The sequence below is a fragment of the Mycteria americana genome, chromosome 1, assembly GCF_035582795.1.
Source record: "Mycteria americana isolate JAX WOST 10 ecotype Jacksonville Zoo and Gardens chromosome 1, USCA_MyAme_1.0, whole genome shotgun sequence".
Taxonomy (NCBI): domain Eukaryota; kingdom Metazoa; phylum Chordata; class Aves; order Ciconiiformes; family Ciconiidae; genus Mycteria; species Mycteria americana.
In genome coordinates, this window is record NC_134365.1 from 129,018,701 (window position 1) to 129,037,291 (window position 18,591).

The following is an 18,591-nucleotide window of genomic DNA, read 5'->3' on the forward strand; positions in this document are numbered from 1 at the left end:
AGGCAGTATAAGAAGGTTTATATGGCAGGCCAACTTTTGAAATATGCAGAACATAAACAAGTACCAAAAATGCCCAGTGTGAGCACTCCAAACCAAGAAGCTGAAATGTGTAATTTTCCTAGCTCCCTCTTCACTGGCATTGGAGAGCTCTGACAAGCCTACATCCTCAAATGTACCGTACTCCAGAGCAGTGACTGCGGGAGCATCACCAGTCACATCCTCAGCCTGCCTAGGTACTCAGATTGCATTGGTACGCCAGTGCAAATTTGCCATCGCAATGCTGCTTTGTCAGCCTTTAAACTTGTTCAGTCCACAGTGAACAAATGTGCCTGTGTTGCGATATGAGTGCAACCCTTCTCAAAATGTGGGCATTGTAACATTTTTTTTCTATTCTCGGACTGCTGTTTGATACACAGTGCTGTGTCAGCAGCCAGCATATGATGTGTGTATCCTGTGATTCAGTCAGTCAGATAGAAAAAACTGCTTTGATCTCATTCCCAGCTGTTGTATAAATTGGCTGCTCCTGGAATATAATGGGACTGGTTTATGGTTTGTATCATTTAATGTACTGGAATTACTACCAGAAATAACTATCATAATAACTCGAAAGTAATGATAGTCATTCTTCCTTCTGTGGAAAAAAGGCCACCAAAAATTCACACAAGAGTTTCATTCCCTGGGCTTATGCCCATTGAATGTATCAGGTGCACAAAAACTTGGACTCCTAGCTAACCTCAGAGTAGGGCTGAAGGCTTTGAACATGGACGTGCTCTGAGTCTTGGGATGCCTGTTACCTAAGTGCAGTGTTTGGGGCTATGATGAGACAAAAACCTCTCTTCATATATCATATGATGTATTCTTGCAAGCCCTGAAGAAAAGTGAAAGCTAATAATCCGAAAACAACAAAACCTGCTTTCTAGTCATCAAGTTATACACATCGTTGACAGCCGTGCTTACAAAATGCTAAGAGACTTGCAGGTTTCCTGATCAGCAATATAGGGTTATACCTGAGCTAACATAATAGCCCATTCAATTAAAACAATAAGGAAAATAAGAGAAAATTCCTCCCCCTCACTTTTTCAAAACTGCCCTTGAGTCCTTCACAAACAGACCTCTGTGCTGTTCCCATTAAAGTGCCCTGAAGTTCCCAACAGCTTTCAAACTATGTTTCACCTATTGTGGAATAGCTACACGCATCCTCGCAGGCTCATTCTCATGACACGGACTATCTGTTGAAATGACTGAATCGCAGATCTGCTTCAGCACAGCACAGCATGCTACCTGGGTGCACATGCAGCGATTCAATCAATGTCCTTCCAGAATTTTCCCTTCTGCAGCTTGCGCTCTCCTCCCTTCCCCTCAAATCCCATGCACACTGAATAGTGAAAATCATGGGACTGGTCATTGAAAATACTGTTGTTTGTTCTGCCTGACTGAAAGAGAATTTCAGTAACAGCAAACAACCTCTCTCCCAAAATACCGAACAACCATTTTTATCTAAAAGCATCACTGTGTCACTCTCAAAATCGCCCAGTTCCTCTAATGGTTCCTAAAGTCATGGCTAAACTTTCAAAATTTTACAGTGTTCGAATATATTCATCGTTGCTTTTGAAGAAGAGAAAATAACTGGCAATGCTTTATGTAGGGCATCCAAGAACCTTTCACTAGGCTCTTTGAAACCAAGTTACAACAGGAAATCAACCGCTAGCAACAGAGAAATAAAACAAAATTTAGGTTAAAAGTTACCTAAGAGATAGAGTGAATTCTATGTTAATTTCTATATTTAAAGTATGTGTTAATCTAGAAGAAGGGAATCAGGTAGCACAGTATGCATCCGATAAAGTTATTTAAGATGGGAAATAATTATGCTTAAGACATTTTATTGGTCTGCCCTTAATAACCACTAGGTGGGAATTTATTTTTCTTTCTTGCCTGCATGGAAGAGACATGAATATTAAACTCTGACCTTCTGAACTGTCCTTTAGGCATCTGAATTAGCCTTAAGCAGATGGACAAATACCTTACTTTGCCCTCCAGTCTCCGAGGGCACTAAAGAAACTTCAGCATTCAGTGGGTGAAACTTACAGTTGATGAACACAAGGTCGTACATACATAGCTGAGTAAAACGAGAATTAATACAGTCACCATAGGAAAGTAAGTTGTACTGAAACTTAGTAAAGGGACTTGTGCAGTGGTGAACGCAGGTTAATATTCTGCTGAGTTGTAAGACACACAAGTAATGAAACAAAGCATAATATGGGAATATAACAATGCTCTTACGGATGTGAGTAATGGCTCTTGCTCTGGATTCAGACTAGCATAGATGCAAAGACAGATGAGGAAAATAACTGTGCCTATGGAAAACTTCCTAAAAAGAGATTCAAAGCATGGGTTTTTTTTACTATGGAAAGGAAGCAACAAATAAGAGATACGTGAAAACCTCTCTGCGAACTAATAAGGAAAATCAAAGAAAGCAGGATTCCTGAGAATTTGGATTTCCCTGTCCCACAGCATGAAGAAGGGTAGATTGTCCACACAGCTAGAAGTTGAAAAACTTTGAAATAAAGAAACCTATATTTTTCCACATGACAAAAGACTATATGGTGGGCAATTGATTAGGCCAGGGACTTAGATATCCAGTCCTTTATTTGTAGATCTGCTAAGCATAAGTAGGAGAAATAAGAGACAAAAGGGGCACATTGCACTCATTCTACCTCCGGGTATTCTTAGAGCCTTTTCTGAAATATATGGGATTACAGGGGCCTTGGTTCTGATCCCCAAAGGCAGTTTTTGGCTCCTGATTATTGTGGCAGAAAGCCAGGTTGCGAATACATGGGATAGAGCCTGTTCTCCTCAGTGTCCACAGGAGTCACTGTCCTCGGGGGACACCATGGTAGGAGGCAGTGCTGTGACCTTTTGGGAGAGGTCCCACTGCAGAGGGCAGTTAGGACATTGCTGCAGGAGGGCTAAAGGAGAGGACCCCTCCTCCATTAACAATAAGCTTATTTTCCATTGGCTTGGTATTGCATGCTTTTGGGAGTTGCGTCAGCTCTGGCCCTTTCCGAGAAGAGCAAGAGGCAAAGCAACTCTGTGTCACAGCACTCTTGGCAAAGTTGCTGCCTCCAGCCTTCAAAAGAGCTTCAACAAATCCAGTAGGTTAATCAGACCTCCTTAGTAGCTGATTTAAAACCATGTATACATTCCACTGTACAATCTTAACTAGATCAATTACAGAAACAACCACAATAACCATAACAATTTGCCTACATTTTTGAATGGGAAATCACAAGAGGGTGATTCATTTGTATTTATTTTGAAGTGCTTGAAGATAATAGCTGGTTGCTTATAACAGTATTGTTTGCTTAAATTGACTTTCCAAGCCTGTTATTTTATGTGAATACTGTTCTGTCAACTGATGATCTTTAACAACACTTGCTTAGTACTTCAGGATACTCTCCTCTCAAGCATAGGTATGCCTGTGAGGAATTTCACAATTAGTGATCTCTGCAGAGAGGGAAATCCTTAAAATCATGAGGCCTGGTCTGGACTCGTTCACTTAAACTGTCCCAATTTTGTTCTTAACTCTGAATCAACAAGTTAAATCAAACTCTCCTTCCATAATTTCAAGAACAGCAATCATTACACTGGCTTTGTAGTGAGTCACTGTTTCGCCTGTAAAAAAACCTCATTTAAACTGCCTTAATTTTTTTAATATTAAAATAAGTATGCTCACTCAGTAGAGGTAGCATTACTATCTTAGTTTGCAGTTGTATTTTGTTCATGTGTATCATTGGCCCGATCTTTAAACTGCTGTAAATTGGCATTAGCCCACTGGATCAGACAGCTGAGAACTGTCTTGATAATATGATTTTTGTCAGGTATTATTGCTATATTAAAAGTATCTTTAAACTTCTGTTGCCATACCAAAAAGTAAGAGGCTTCGTCCTTCTCTAGATACTCTTCAGGTGTTATTTGATCATGTCACGCACAGAAATAAAAAATTATCCATGATATTTCCTCTTCATTGGCACAGGTTTTTTTTCTCTAGCTGGAAGCAGCCAAAACAATATTGAAAATGCAGTGTCAGTCATAGGAAACAGATGCTATGGAATGACTAGCCACATATATATTTCATAAACTCTCATCTAGTCCTGCAAACCTTACAAAGTCAGGGTTCAGCTGCATATCAGTTTGTCGTCTTCTTTTAAGCTCAGGTGTATGTTGTCATTTGGAAGTAATGAAATCATAGCACTGTTTTTTCCAACTGGTGATAAATTTCAGACATTTCAGATGGAAATGCAAACAGATGGACTAGCCCAATGCCCTAGCAGCGGTGTATCCTGCTGTGCAAGTTCTTCTCTCAGGGTGAAATTCAGGCCTGTGCAGAGGGGCCACACTAGCCAGGTAGCACTGAGCTCTCAGTTAAACCAAGGACATAAGCCTTTTTCTGACTCACTGTGCAGCAGGCTACATTTCACTCTGTTACCTGGGTTCACCTCCTTCTCCAAAACTAACTTGCATTTAAAAGTATGTTATCCTGAGCAGTCCCATCAAGGACAGAGCATCAGACAGATGGCAGTCTGGCCCTGGGAGATTAGGGTATAGATGGAGAGAGAAAAAACAAACAAATGAAGACAAAAATGCTACAGGGGGGAAGTGGCTATTAAATGTCTGTGCAGTACCTTGCACAATGGACCGTTGGTCTTTTCTCCAGTATTGATATTATAGGCATGTGACAATTTTCTAACATTCTGCACAAATTCTGTCTGATGCAGGTATTGTTGTTGTTGATAGCATCGTTGCTTTCTTTAACATTAATCCTTCCTTGTACTTCATTTCTTCTTTTTTTGTGTCCCTTTTTATGTGCAAGTTTTGAAGAACACCTTGAGCTATAACTGAAGCCCATTCCAGATCTCTAGGGCCTGTCCACATTCTTAATGAAATAAAATTGCTGTTGGTAGGACATGTGAAATGAATTGGAATAATTTAGTCTCCCCAGTGCATGTGTGTATGTTTCAGTAGGCATTTAAATTGTCCCCAAATGGCAGACTAGATGTTTATCTGTATGGGTTGCACTGGGAACTATGCACCCGGTGCTCTGCTGGCAACTGCCTTTTGATGAACACATAATTCACACAAAGTATATTCCTATTCTTTGAGCAAATCCGATGTAATAGATAATAAACCCCTGTTGTTTAGACAGCGTGTTTAACCTTGGCACTTGGTTTCATGGGCCGTTAGGTTCCTAGGTAATGATTGCAATTCTTCATATACTACTGCTCATGATGTTGTAAATACAGTTGAGTTAATAAGTCACAATTTCCTCCTTTTTTCATTCCCTTCTCAATGCCTGGTAGAGACAACAGTTATGGCTCTTTGCTGGGTCTGCACGTAGCATTGTCTCATATCTCTTTTGCATGTACTTTAGCACAGCACATGAGTAGAGGGGCAGTGGAAGGGCCATTAATAAGTGTTTAATTGATTAGTGACATAATAAGACTGTTTAATTCTTAAAAAAAATCCAATGAAGCAAACAAAAAACCTGCAACAATGGGGTTAAAAAATTGACCTTGCTGAATGGTAAATTTACTTTCAGTACAAGTATATGAAAGCTGTTTCACCTTTCAGATATGGAATCCTAAGATAAAACTGAAAGGAAGCATTAATATTTTGGAAGAAGGCAGCAATTTTGTTTAAGGCACCAGCCTGGGATTTGGAAAGTCCACATTCAATTATCAGTTTTGCCATAGACTTTCTGATTGAACCCTTTATCTGCCTTTAGTTCCTCGTCTGCCAGGCACGATGCACATTTCTTTTCTTCTACCCAATATTTTTCTTATTTGCTTAGATTCTGACCATCCTGCAGTCAAATACTGTGTCTTACTGCCCATGTGGTTAGCAAAATGGGAATTAGTTCTTTATTGGAGGCTTTATGAACTGTAGCTGTAATAGCCCAGGAAGATTAATAAATTATTATTTAAAAATTCATTAATGATTAGGAAGATGTGACTGTTTCTGCAATGAGATATGCTGGCCTTTTAAAATGAGGAAGAGAGGTTCTCAGGGTTATGTTATCCTGTATCAGTCATGTTCTGGCAAGAGCCAGAAAAACTGCTAAGCCCAAGGAAGCCATGTTACAGAAAAAGTGTAGTTAAATAAAACCATATTGCTCGAGACTGGCACCAAAAAATTATAGAGGGCCAAGGTGATGCCTGACAGAAAAGGCTGATGAAACAGCTAAGACTTGTAGCTTATCCCAGGTAAAGCATGCTGGTGGAAGAACAGAGGTACCATATGCTTTATATTTCCCTAGAGTAAAGGAATTCAAGCATGGTTATATGCATATCAAAAAAAATCTGGAATCTCCATTTGGTAATCTGAGGTTCTAGAAGAGGCTCTTTTTATTTTGGCTCTTAGAATAACATCTTTCAGGCTTTTGATTTAAACTGTGACTATGCTCTGTGGGGAGTACAGTGTTCCAACAGGAGAAGCCTGGGCTTACACCGCTCTCTTTGCTTCAGCTTCAAAGAATATTCAGATTCCTGCTTTTCCATCAATGGTCTAAATGCGCATACCATCACCATACATAGCATCATCTCACCTGCCACCACCAATCATTACACATTCTAGAGATAATGTAATGTATTGCTTACGTACGTATGTTTTAAAGTAATAATAACTTCTATCAGCCTAATGTGTCCCGGTTACTGTCAGCCCTGATACAGGTTTATTTAATTAAGACAGGTTAAAAGAAATTAGAACATACAAAAATAATTATCCCCTCTTTTGTCATGGGTATTTCCTAAGAATAACTGCTTTATTTAGATATCTAAATATCAGTTCTGAAATGAGCTGTTCAAACAGCATGCTTGCTGGTTCCTGTTTCTACAGAAATGGAGCCCCATGAGAGCATATAGCTGACAGCGGACACTTGTGCCTCTAGAAAAAGATACAAATTGTACCTGAGACAGGGAGCAACCTTTTTGCGTCCCTTGTCTGTTTTTATCCAAACCTTTGCATAATCTGAAACTTCAGCACAACATGTCTTCCAAAAAGCTAAAACTTGCTTATGTGCTAAGAAATTTGGGCACTAATGTGAAACAGAGACACTGAGTGGCCCTTTCTGTAGTAGATGACAAGGCACTGGTAGGTCTAAATTGTCATCAGTCTGACAAATATGATCTACATTACATGAAGTTATACTTCATACGAGCTTTTGAAAAGAAAATGCTGGCGCACACTAGAGCTTCTTGCAGTGAGATACTGCTTAAGCAATATAGTCTTTTAAAAGCACATATTATCAGATAATTGTTCATGTTAAGTATCTCGAAGCGAGGCCAAAGGCACTCGATGTCTAAACAAGGTCAATTTCAGATAATATTCCCTATTAACGATCTGAGAGAGCCGCGTAATGGCTCTGCCTATTAGCTGCCAACACAGTAAAGACTCACCTGCTCCCTTTGCCTGCAACCCAAGGAGAGAGCAGACTGACAAAGATGGGAAATGGTGAGCTGGTTATATCACTACTTATGTAAACTAGCCCACTTGTAGAACTGTTATAGTAAATATAAATTCCCACTTATAGAACAATTTTTTTCCTAGTTGAACTAAGGGATATAGTTCACAACAGGATGCATTACAAGAAAATTACTCTCCGTTATCTACAGGAAATTCAGATTCTGAAGAATGCTTTTGTACAGAGTATCACAACTTAATAGTTAGCGGGAAGAATAAACACCAGGACAAATTGTCTCTTATTATTCATATTATTAACATTTAGAGTGAAACAGAAAGTTGAAGGGGCATTTCTGTCTTACAATCTACTTCTAACAGTAGTAGGAGTTACATAGTTACCCTATGTAGCTGCTTCCAGCCCTAGACCTGTGCCTAAACTTTTCCTGTCAACTTTGAGATTTTGCAGTCACATTGCCATATATATATGTTAAAAAAAATATGCATATATATGAAAGACAGATTTTAATTATGTCCCCTGCTGCTACAACCAGACAAAGAAAGAGATGTTCCAGTACCGTTATACAACAGAAATAATAAAACTAAGTGAATATAAAGAAGTGCTCATCCACAGAGTAAATTAAGCAGGATCCCACCCCAAAGTAATGTCTTGTTTGGTTTTTGAGAAACGTGCCCTTTTTTGGGGGGAAGGGGGAGGAGGCAAGGGGTGCAAAAAGTTCTTTGTCGTTTCAGCTGGGATATCATGGTAAACTTCTGAACACATCCACGATTCATCACCATGGGATAAATTATTCTCAAGAACGAGCCGCCCTAGGATTGATTGTGTAACAGACGCTTGTTCTTCAAGACAGACCTGAAATACAGTCATGATGATATAGAGTGGCCACGTATGTGAATATTTAATTAGTATTTGTAAAAATGAGTAAGTGTTGATTGGGATTTTTTTGAGTGTTTTCTCATAAAAGGAGTTGGCGATTTAACACACTGAGGATTTTAGTTTTAAGTTGCTAAAAACAGCTGCAGCCTATTACCCTGTGTTGACAGCCACAGCCAACAAGTGGCATCGTACTTGCGACATATGTACCACTGAGGAAAGATTGAATGACTTAGGTAATAAAAACAACTCGTTGAGTCAAAAAAATCCAAAACACCAAAACACGCTTCTCTGGGAAATCATCTGACTTTTTTTCCCTGGGATGTAGGAATTACAAGAAGTCATGAACTAGATCTGTAAAAGGTCATATTTAATTTACTTTCACCGTCATGCAAAGGTATGACCTTGTTGTGTTTTCAGAGCAGTTCATCAGTCTCCAGAGAGAGGTTAAATAAAGAGGAAACTTACCTCTGGCAGCTAAATCAAGCAGTTTAGATTTTAGACCATCAGCTCCAGCACACTTAACAAGATTAATATGCAGGGACTCCTCCCATGCCTATTCAAAGCAGAGGAAGAAAAGGGCAAAGGAGGGAATGAACTAAAATCATTAGGGCCTTCAAGAATGAAAGGCAAGCATTCCAAGTGAGCAAGTATTTCTTAGCATGTCAGGCCACTTTTAAAACTAGTGAAATGGCATGTTCATTAGCAATGTCAGAAATTTTTTTGGAAAGACCGGCTTCTGCGCACTTGTATGCCACCCACCAAACCAGTCTTCAACTCCTGCCAGCCTTTCCACGGGAAGCGTTTAGGAACTCTCCCTCTCCCAGCAGTTGGAAGTTATTTTGTAACTTAGTACATCTTACAGCACACTTACTTTGATGTCAGGGCAATCAATAATAAGAAACTATGGTTGACAAAAGCCTTGTCTTTCCATGCTTGATCCCAGACGATGTTTCACAAACAACTTAGCCAGTTTCTGCAATTACCATTATATATTGATTTCTAAAGTACTCTCTGAGTATATCAGTGCTCTTGAGCAGAGTGAACATCAGGCAGGACAAACAGTATGAAATTAAAAAAAAAAGGAAAAAGAAATCTTTTAAAAACTGACTACAGATGAGAACAGAACACACGGTATAAAGACCAAATGGGTGGGAAACTCACTACCTTTGAGCCAGAGGTATGAACATTAGCCTGGATATCATACACGTGGGATAAAAAGCAAAGAATCCAGCTCATAGTGGAATGCTTGGGGTGAAGTTTAACAAAATGGGGAAGGTGAGACAAAGTTAAGACCCTCTGTACTCCAGGCTAACATAGACTTTTGTTCTGAAATCTCCTAGAGGGAACAGTCATAAGTCCAAAATTCATGGTATGTGTGTTCATATAGGGAATGAGACTGGTGAAAGTACCCAGGTACCATAGAAACATACAAAATGTCCTGCCAAGTCAGACCAACAGTCCACCTAACCCAGGAGTCTGTCTCCAACAAACAGCAAGAGGAGGGTTTTTTTCCCGTCTTTCTCTTCTAGCATCCACAATTGTTATATTAGGGATGTTTGACAATGCAGTCCTGCCTAATCCCTTTCATGTCTACTTATAGACCTGCTGTCCATGAATTTATCCAATCCTTTTCTGAACCTACAGATAAAAAAATCTGCCTCCGCAACCCCCTATGGCAGTATGTTCCAGGAAATCCCTCTTTTCTCTGCAAAAAGAAAGTACTTAATTTGGTGGTTTAAACCAATCTTTCACTAGTTTCATCAAGTGTCCCCTTAGTTCTGGTATTGCAGGGTTCAGTGGGCAAGAGTCCCATTTTCACTTCCAAACCTAAAGCTGGGAATTCACTCTTTATGGCAAAAAGAATAAAAACCCCTCTTCCACTTCATCACTTAGGTGAAGAGGGACAGCTGAGAAAGTGACTGTGGGCACTCACAAGGAGCTAATAAAAGAAGCACTTTCAGGGTGCTTCAGAATTTATAACTAAAGGGCACCTAATGCAGCTGAGAAGTGATTGTCAAGACAATAGGAAAGTAAAACTTGTCACTTCTTGCCAGTTTGGGAGGCAAGCTAGGCTGAACAAGGACCATGTGGTGAAGACTTGGGCTTGAAGTTTGAAAAACTACCAAACAGTGAAACCACACAGACATCTGAGACCTTTCAATACTGCAATGCAAAAAAAGATTGTAATATGTGACGACACTGTGGCCATATAGGGCACAAATAACCACCATTCTTACGTTTGAATGTTGCAGTGTCCTGAGATACCCACCTGTGGGAGGGCAGGCTGCCACTCCGAAGAATAAAGCTGGGCGTTTTGGTACGTGCTGTGCCAAATTATCTATGACATAGTCACTGTAGTTGTGCTGGCTTAATCCAGGAAGACATTTTACCCTCTCTTTAATCTCATTTTGAATATATAACAATACTTTTGAGCTGATTACCAGTACTTTTATAAGGGTGTACTAGACTGAACTCCTGCTCAGCAATACCAACTGATGTGATGAACGTCCTCCCATGTGTCTAGGTAAGACAGCAAACACTCTGTTATATGATAGGATTTGAATTAAATCCTGCTCTAGTTTCTACTTGTGAGAGCTGAGAATGGCGTAGACCTGATTCTGCTGGTGATCAGTGGCCAGTGCTGAGGAAGAGCCAGAAAGACGGAGTAGGTGAGATGAAGCAGGACATCGGCTTTCAGTTCAGTCATACAAAGTAGGTCCCATCCCAGGGACACAAAACGGGTGGTTTTTTCATTACAACTAGCTCAACTCACCACTAGGCCACTTCCTGATGCATTTCATATCCTAAATTACTAAGGAAAATGTTGACCTTACCTTTTAAATTTGCTGCAAGGTCAGAGTATTGCCTTTCAGTGTGAGAGAATACCAGACATTTTGTCAATATAAACCAGTCAAAGTACTACTTCTTCATATCTTTTGGTTTTGTTCAACTTTATAGCTAAACTAGTTCTTTTTCAAAACAGGCCTATGTGCGATTAGGCAATTGGCGGTACATTTATGGTATTGTTAGCAGGAAAGTCTGCACATAATCACATGTGTTTTATTTTCTTAGTGATTAATTCCTTCAAAATATTCCTGATCCAGTTATGTAATTTCCTACAGACGCTGTTTTATAACCATGGGTCTGATTCACCACTGCATCACTCCAGTTTTATACCAGCACCAGTCTAGCTGATTAATTTTCAGAAGGGTTATATCAGCATAAAACTATAGCGATGGAGTTGTGAATCAGGCAAAAACAGGGGCAGGCACTCCGGGCAGACAAATTATTCGAAGAAACCTAATTGTTAGAAGCCTTGACAAGGCCATAGTACATCTAAATGATTTTCTATCATCTCTGGCTGAGTGAAAGCGCTTCCTGGGTCCTGCAGCTTCGCAGGCCCACTGCAGCTACAGATGCAATTCCCAGCACATGAGCTTCTCCCGCCCACATCCCCTCCAACTTGGCTCATTTTTAGCCTTTTGCCAGGAAAGGCTGAAAGAATCTTCATAAGCAGTTTTCTAAAAAGGTTGTGTAAATTCAGAACAACCATGCTGAATTACTTCAGCTGAGGGTCTGGCCTTTCCTAAAAATTTTTATAACCCCAGTGTCCAAAGCAGAATCATTGTGCTAGGTACTACATGGCACTGGCAGCTTTTCCATCCCTATCTTGTATTTGTAGAGTGTATAGAGCTGGTCTGGGATATCAGAGTTCACTTATTATTATTTCTGCATGTGGTGGTTGGGGGTCAGGAACCCCCTGCCTGCTGTACCTATGGGCTGAGAGGAGACCCCCAGCCTGGGGGACGCTGAGCTCTCTCCCCTTACATCGTAAGGACCGACAACTGGCTGCATTGTGGGATGTGCTTGGGGAACATGAGATCATGTGTTAGATTACAAATCGCTTTCCTTCTCTTGCCAATCTCTGCTGTAGAGAGATGGATTTAAAATGTGCCAACACAATCAATCAGATGCTTTCTAAAGAGTCTAAGACTGCAAGAACAGACAGAGGCAAGGAATCATTTCTGTCTCAAGCAGCAGACAATTATTATAATTACTTGGGGGGGGTTTTCCTGTTTTCCTTGTTGATAAGTTTGCCTTACCTTTTTCTGTTTCTAACACAAAGGAGTAGTAAATACTTTGCCACTCCAAGTCAAAATACTCTACTGAAAGAAGCATTTCCACTCAAGCAAAAAAAACCCCAAAACACAGCAACAAAAAATCCTTCCACTCTGTGGTTTAAGAACCATGTAATACAAACAAAAATACTGGCCTCTCAGTCCGTTTTCTGCAATGTTCTTCTCTATATCTTCACTTCTAAATCTAAACTTTCTGATAGCTTTCAGCTGCTGGACATGCCAAGAGGAAACATTCTTGCTACCTTAATTCCAGTCACGGGAATCAAGAGTTGATTCAGCTAATTATGTTTCCTGTGCACAGCAATCAGTACTAGTCAGTAAAGGGCAAGATACCTACTAAATAGTTTTCACTGTAAAAATATTTATCTGCCTTTGATTTGCTCACAGTACATAGTTCATGCTTCCTGCTTAGTCATGATTTGTTTCTTTGTAAATTCTTTTGTTGTTTAAAAAGTTCAGTGAAAGGTTTCCTTTCATATTTAGGCTCCTCCAGCTACTCTGCTGGTCTTCTTTGTCCACACAATGAATGTATTCTTCAGTGGAGCTCTGACTTTCCAAGCTGGATTACACTCTAGTTGATGATGTTTTAGGAAAAGGCTTCATTTCATTGGCACCATTTCTGAACCAGTCTGTAAGGGCCCACTCAGTAGGAACTGCTGGTGTGCAAAGGCAACCACCTATCTTGTAGTTCCCCTTATGTCCATCTCCATCTGCTGTAGCTTGTCTTATACATAGTTTGCAAGCTCTTTGCAGGGCTCCCATATTTCTGCTTTACGTTTCTGACTGAGAAAGATATGACCCGGCATGCTGCAGTGCATGTAAAATGAGTCTGGCGCTCAAGATCCCTCGAGCCTGTGCTGCACAGTTCATCTGTGCATGAGCGGTGAGCCCAGTATCAGGCAGCATGCTGGATTTACTGGACGTGGCAAGGATCAACTTTATGATCTCGCTGTGTATACCCTTTGGGGTTTATCTTTCTGGGTTCTGTGGTTATATGGCCGGGAATTCCAGTACCTGAGAATCCAGTAAGTGGCTAATATTCTCTTGTAGTGCTCAAAGTTGGAAAAAGAGGGCTTTCCGGGAAGACTCAGATGTGTCAAAACCTATTTTCCTTGTGCTGTGATGCACAGCACTTCCAGTGAAGAGCCCAGTGTCAGGCCTTTGGCAAATACTAAAAACATTATGATCTAAAATGGTGAGCTCGCAAAGAGAGCGGCTTACCTGTTCTGTCCTCATATGCAACGGGGCTGTACCTCACTAGGCTGGCTAGGTGCCAGCCCCAGAGCCTTGGAAGTGAACATACTAAGTGATGTGAGTGCCAATGGCATTTTTCAGTTTCTTTAATGAAATACCACATCCTGCTTTTATGCAAAGTAGGTTGCATGGCATCTCAAGATCACCTTCAGGCAAAAGGCAAAAAAAATGGCTTCATTTTTGTCACTTCCTACATTTGCAAAATCACAGTTGCTTTAAGTAATCCATTGTTGTTGTTTAACCCGGCAGGCAGCTCAACACCACACAGCCGTTTGCTCACTCCCCCCCAGTGGGATGGGGGAGAGAATTGAAGAAAAAAACCTGTAAAACTCATGGGTTGAGATAAAGACAATTTAATAGGACAGAAAAGAAAGGGAAAATAATAATAATGATAAAAGAATATATAAAACAAGTGATGCACAATGCAATTGCTCACCACCTGCTGACCGATACCCAGCCAGTTCCTGAGCAGTGGACCCCCCAGCCAGCTTTTTCCCTGGTTTATATACGGAGCATGACATCATATGGTATGGAATGTCCCTTTGGTCAGTTGGGGTCAGCTGTCCCAGCCATGTCTGCTCCAAACTTCTTGTGCACCCCCAGCCCACTCGCTGGTGGGGTGGGGTGAGAAGCAGGAAAAGGCTTTGACTCTGTGTCAGCACTGCTCAGCAGTAACTAAAACATCCCTGTGTTATCAACAATATTCCCATCCTAAATGCAAAACACAGCACTATACCAGCTACTAGAAAGAAAATTAACTCTATCGCAGCCAAGACCAGGACATCCATATTTTTCTTCCCTTTTCGGAAATAACTTCACAGTTGTGACTGATGTCAAAGCATGCCTGATTGTATGTGGGGCATGTTTACATGAGCTTTTGCAGGCTGAAATACCATGCCCTGTCCTTCCCCCTGTTCTGAATGGAACACCTGCACAACACCTTGCTGAAAGCCTTGATGGTGACAGGATTTATATTAACCTGAACTTCGTGCTGTTCTACCCCATACAATTCCTGTTCGTCTCAAAGGATGGGCAGAGCAAGCTTGTGTCTTTCTGCAATAGTGTGTGAGGAACTCCCCGCAGCCTATCAGTCTGATTTCCCAGCAAAAACTCTAATTTCATCCAGGGAGGCTCAATCTAACCCAGGGAAATGGATAGAAAACTTATAAAATAGATAAAATAAAATACATTATTGAACATTTGTTTTCAGTAGGAGGCTCAGAGAAAGCCAGATCTACTGAATAGAGAGCTGTGTTTCCTCTGTGAGGTCTGAAATAGAAGCTGAAGAGAATTAAAACTAACAGGTTGTCTCTGTTCACATTTTTAGAGTAACAGACACTGCAGAATTGCAACATGTTTCTGAAGAAAGATTCCCCTGACATCATGTTTGAGAAAGTTTTCCATTAGGAAGACTCATGTATTTATTTTGTGCGATAAAGAGGAAGAAAATGACATGACAAAACTGTAAGAAACTCTGCCCTCAGTGATCATATAGAAAATTTTTAGAGGATTGCCATTGTACAAACCTCACTTTTTATGTTGATTCATAAAATCAATTTATTTTGATAAGAAAATAGAATTCTGTTGCTTTACATTTGTGCTCACCTATATTCTCTGTGATCTCCTTGCAAGTGTGCTCTAAAATCTTTTGAGTGTTATTATCTCAAGTACCTTGAAACTTCACAGGTTCCCACCATTCCTCTTTGAACCACTGCAGTGGGATGAGAAGGAAAGGAGGTGCACAGAGGAGGTCACTAACTTAGAAGACGAGCATCCTTTACGCAGTTAGCAAGCTCACCTAAGAAAAATAGCTGAAAGTCAAAAAGGGACCTGAAAAGACTCGCGTAGGTTACCTGGCACTTTTGGACAAACAGGTTTAAATGCCAGTAAAAAGAAACTGTGAAACCCTCCCAGCTCCCCCTCAATTAATTTCTTCCAGTTTGGTGTTAAGTGACGAGAACCCAATTTGTGTTTCCCTGAGGCCTCTCCATGAGGTGAACTAAAGCTCAGTAAGCGGAGACAATACTGAGATTCAGTTCAAAAGTGCAGTCCTGATCCAAATTATAGTGCTATGTAGACTCACCCTTAGTCCAGAAGGGATCAGAAAAATCGTAAAATCCTAGAGGGAACTAAATTCAGGTTTCATTCTCAGAGCTTGCCTGAAAGACTCCAACACGATTTGGCCTGCAGAAAGTGCAGTTACAGCCCTTGCTTTCTCATGTAAGAGGGGCAAGGTTGTGATGGTGCCACTCTCTCATTTAATAACCCAGCAGTTTAGCCCTCAGATCTCTCATTTACCCACTGTGTTCAGCTCCCATTTCCTGAAGGGACTGAAGCCTGCATCTCCCGACAGACTGCCTATCTTGAGTACAAGAGTCACCTCATTTTGCCTTATCCCCTTGAGGATGTTGTTATGATGCTCCAGGCCTGAAATGGGGATGGACTCAGTGATACCATGAGGTTCAAGCCATCCATTCTGGCTGTACCCTTGCCAGCAAGGGAAGGCATCCACTACCTCCCATGGTGCCCCAGGCCATGGAAGCAGGCTTGACACCTGTGGCGTGGTCAGCACAACAGGTTTGTTGTCCTGTGGTACTTGCAGTGATGAAGTGCAGGGCTGCCTGGCAGGTACCCTTGGACAACCACAATGACGCCTTTCAAATATCTTGTAATCCTATTTTCCATCTCTTGACACTTTCTTTCAACATCCTTGCCCCTCTCTTTCTCCTCCCCAATCCTATTCCAGACAAACAAACAAGCCACCCCTAATTACTTTTTCACAATTGCTTCCACTTTTCCTGCATCCATAGCCCCATCGGCATTCCTGACCCCATTTCTGGCACAGGTAATCTCAGCTTTATATCCTATTTCTGATGTGGTTACCAAGGTGCTGTTGGTCTTGCCCAAGGTCCCGAAATTCCCTTTCAGGGAGGTTTGGCCATCTCTCACATCACTCCCTCTGAACCACCTGTGAGACCCAGCCATTCCTCATGGTGCTATGGGTAACCCCTGTCAGCTTCTGTCATCGTTAGCTGTCACGTCCAGCAATTTCTCATATCATAGCCAGCGGTTTCTCACGTCAGTTCAGTCAGCTGAACCTGAGGCCAGGGCCCAGTCAGTGGCCAGCAGCCCTAACAGCCCTGGCTGCTGTCACTGGCCGGGGTGATCTACCAGCTCCTGTCTTGGGCTGCAGGGCCTTTAACCTTTTGTTAAAGGTTCACATACTGCTCATCCGTTTCAAACAGGAGCCTCAAGCCATCATCACTGTACATCTAATGAAAAATAAGAATTTCCGGAGCTCTGGACTGAACGAGCTTAGGTGAACAGGGGAAAATAGAATGGACTTTGCTTTTTGCATATATCATATATAACAGAGGAATCATTTTGTATTGTCCTTATAAGCATCTTTATCCTTAGCATCTGCAAATTAAGACTGTTAAAAGATTTTTCAGTCACTAGATTAGAGTCTCAAGCCAGCCTGTTAGAGCTGGAAGGGCAATAAAACTACTTTCAAAATGATACTGCATTAGTTTCTGGAGGGGAGTAATTAGTGTGCCCAAGAGATCAAGGCCTTGGACATGATGACCTCCTGTGTCTTGCTGATCCTTTCCTTCTGTGAAGGCAGAATTGGAAAAAAGGGGAGAAAACTTCAGGTTTTGTGCCCACTTGCAATTATAGTAGAGGAACTGCCACCAGGTTTGGCAGCCATGACTTCCATACGAGCATGCTTATTGCACAAAAGTACTCTGTCATAACCAATGACACAGCTGAGGCGAAGACTTGTGCTTCTGTCTTGAGATTCCTCTACTCCTGCTGCTGGTGAAGACATCTCCAGTAGGAGCCCACCGGCCACTGGTCTCAGATCGAAGTGCAAAGTGGAGTCATACCACAGAGGAGAAGATGGAAAAGGTCCAGCTGTTTTCATGGTTCATTATCAGTCAGCTGCGGCCCATTGCCAAATCATGACATAATGCAGCCACAGCTGGTCCAACCTCATTCCTCCTAAGCCTTGTCATCTGACAAGTAGCCAAAACATTGGGAATCAAACAACAATTTCTTCTAAGCCCAGTTTATAATACTCTGGATGCAAGGGTCACTTACTGGTTGTGATTAAGTTTCAGCAACGAGCGTGTGAGCTGCCTTGCTACAAGATATAAATGAGAAGGTAGAAGCATTCAGTCAGATACCATCACATACTGCTCATCTCCCACTGGGGTTGGCTCCCTTGCAGGATTGCCAATGGCATAGAGAATCATGCAGCTCTTCCAAGCTCAACTTCTCATCTGCCATAATGATTCTGTCAACCAGGGATCTTGCTTGGCACAGATAGTGCAACCGTGTGGGTTACAAGGTAGTTTAACACAGGTCTCATTCATCCAACAAGAACTGAGTCCAAAACACTTCCTCAAACAGTTTTCCAAGTGTCCTGTGCTGAGTTCTCCTATTGAAATGATAATTTGAAATGTTATACATTGAAAGGGTAAAATTCATTAAATGACTGAATTCATAGGCAAAAAGGTTGTAGCCAAAGTTGTGTATATGTGCGTGCAGCTTCCTTATCCTTTCAGCTAGCACTTCCATGTTTGGATTCTCAAACTCAAGAGGAGTCCTTCACAAGGGGAAGACATCGCACAGTGGAGGAAGCATACCCAGATCCATGGATAACAGATCACTCATGTCATAAAACCGTGTAATAAAATTATTTTAAGCTCCATATTCTGACAAGTACTAGAAAGAGAGAGGCAGAAACAGGGCTACAGCCAAAGCTTTCCATCAGTCTAATTCCAGCTTGGACTGAGGGGTAATTAATGTAAGCTCTGTCCATTTTATTTTGTGTAACCGTGCAGC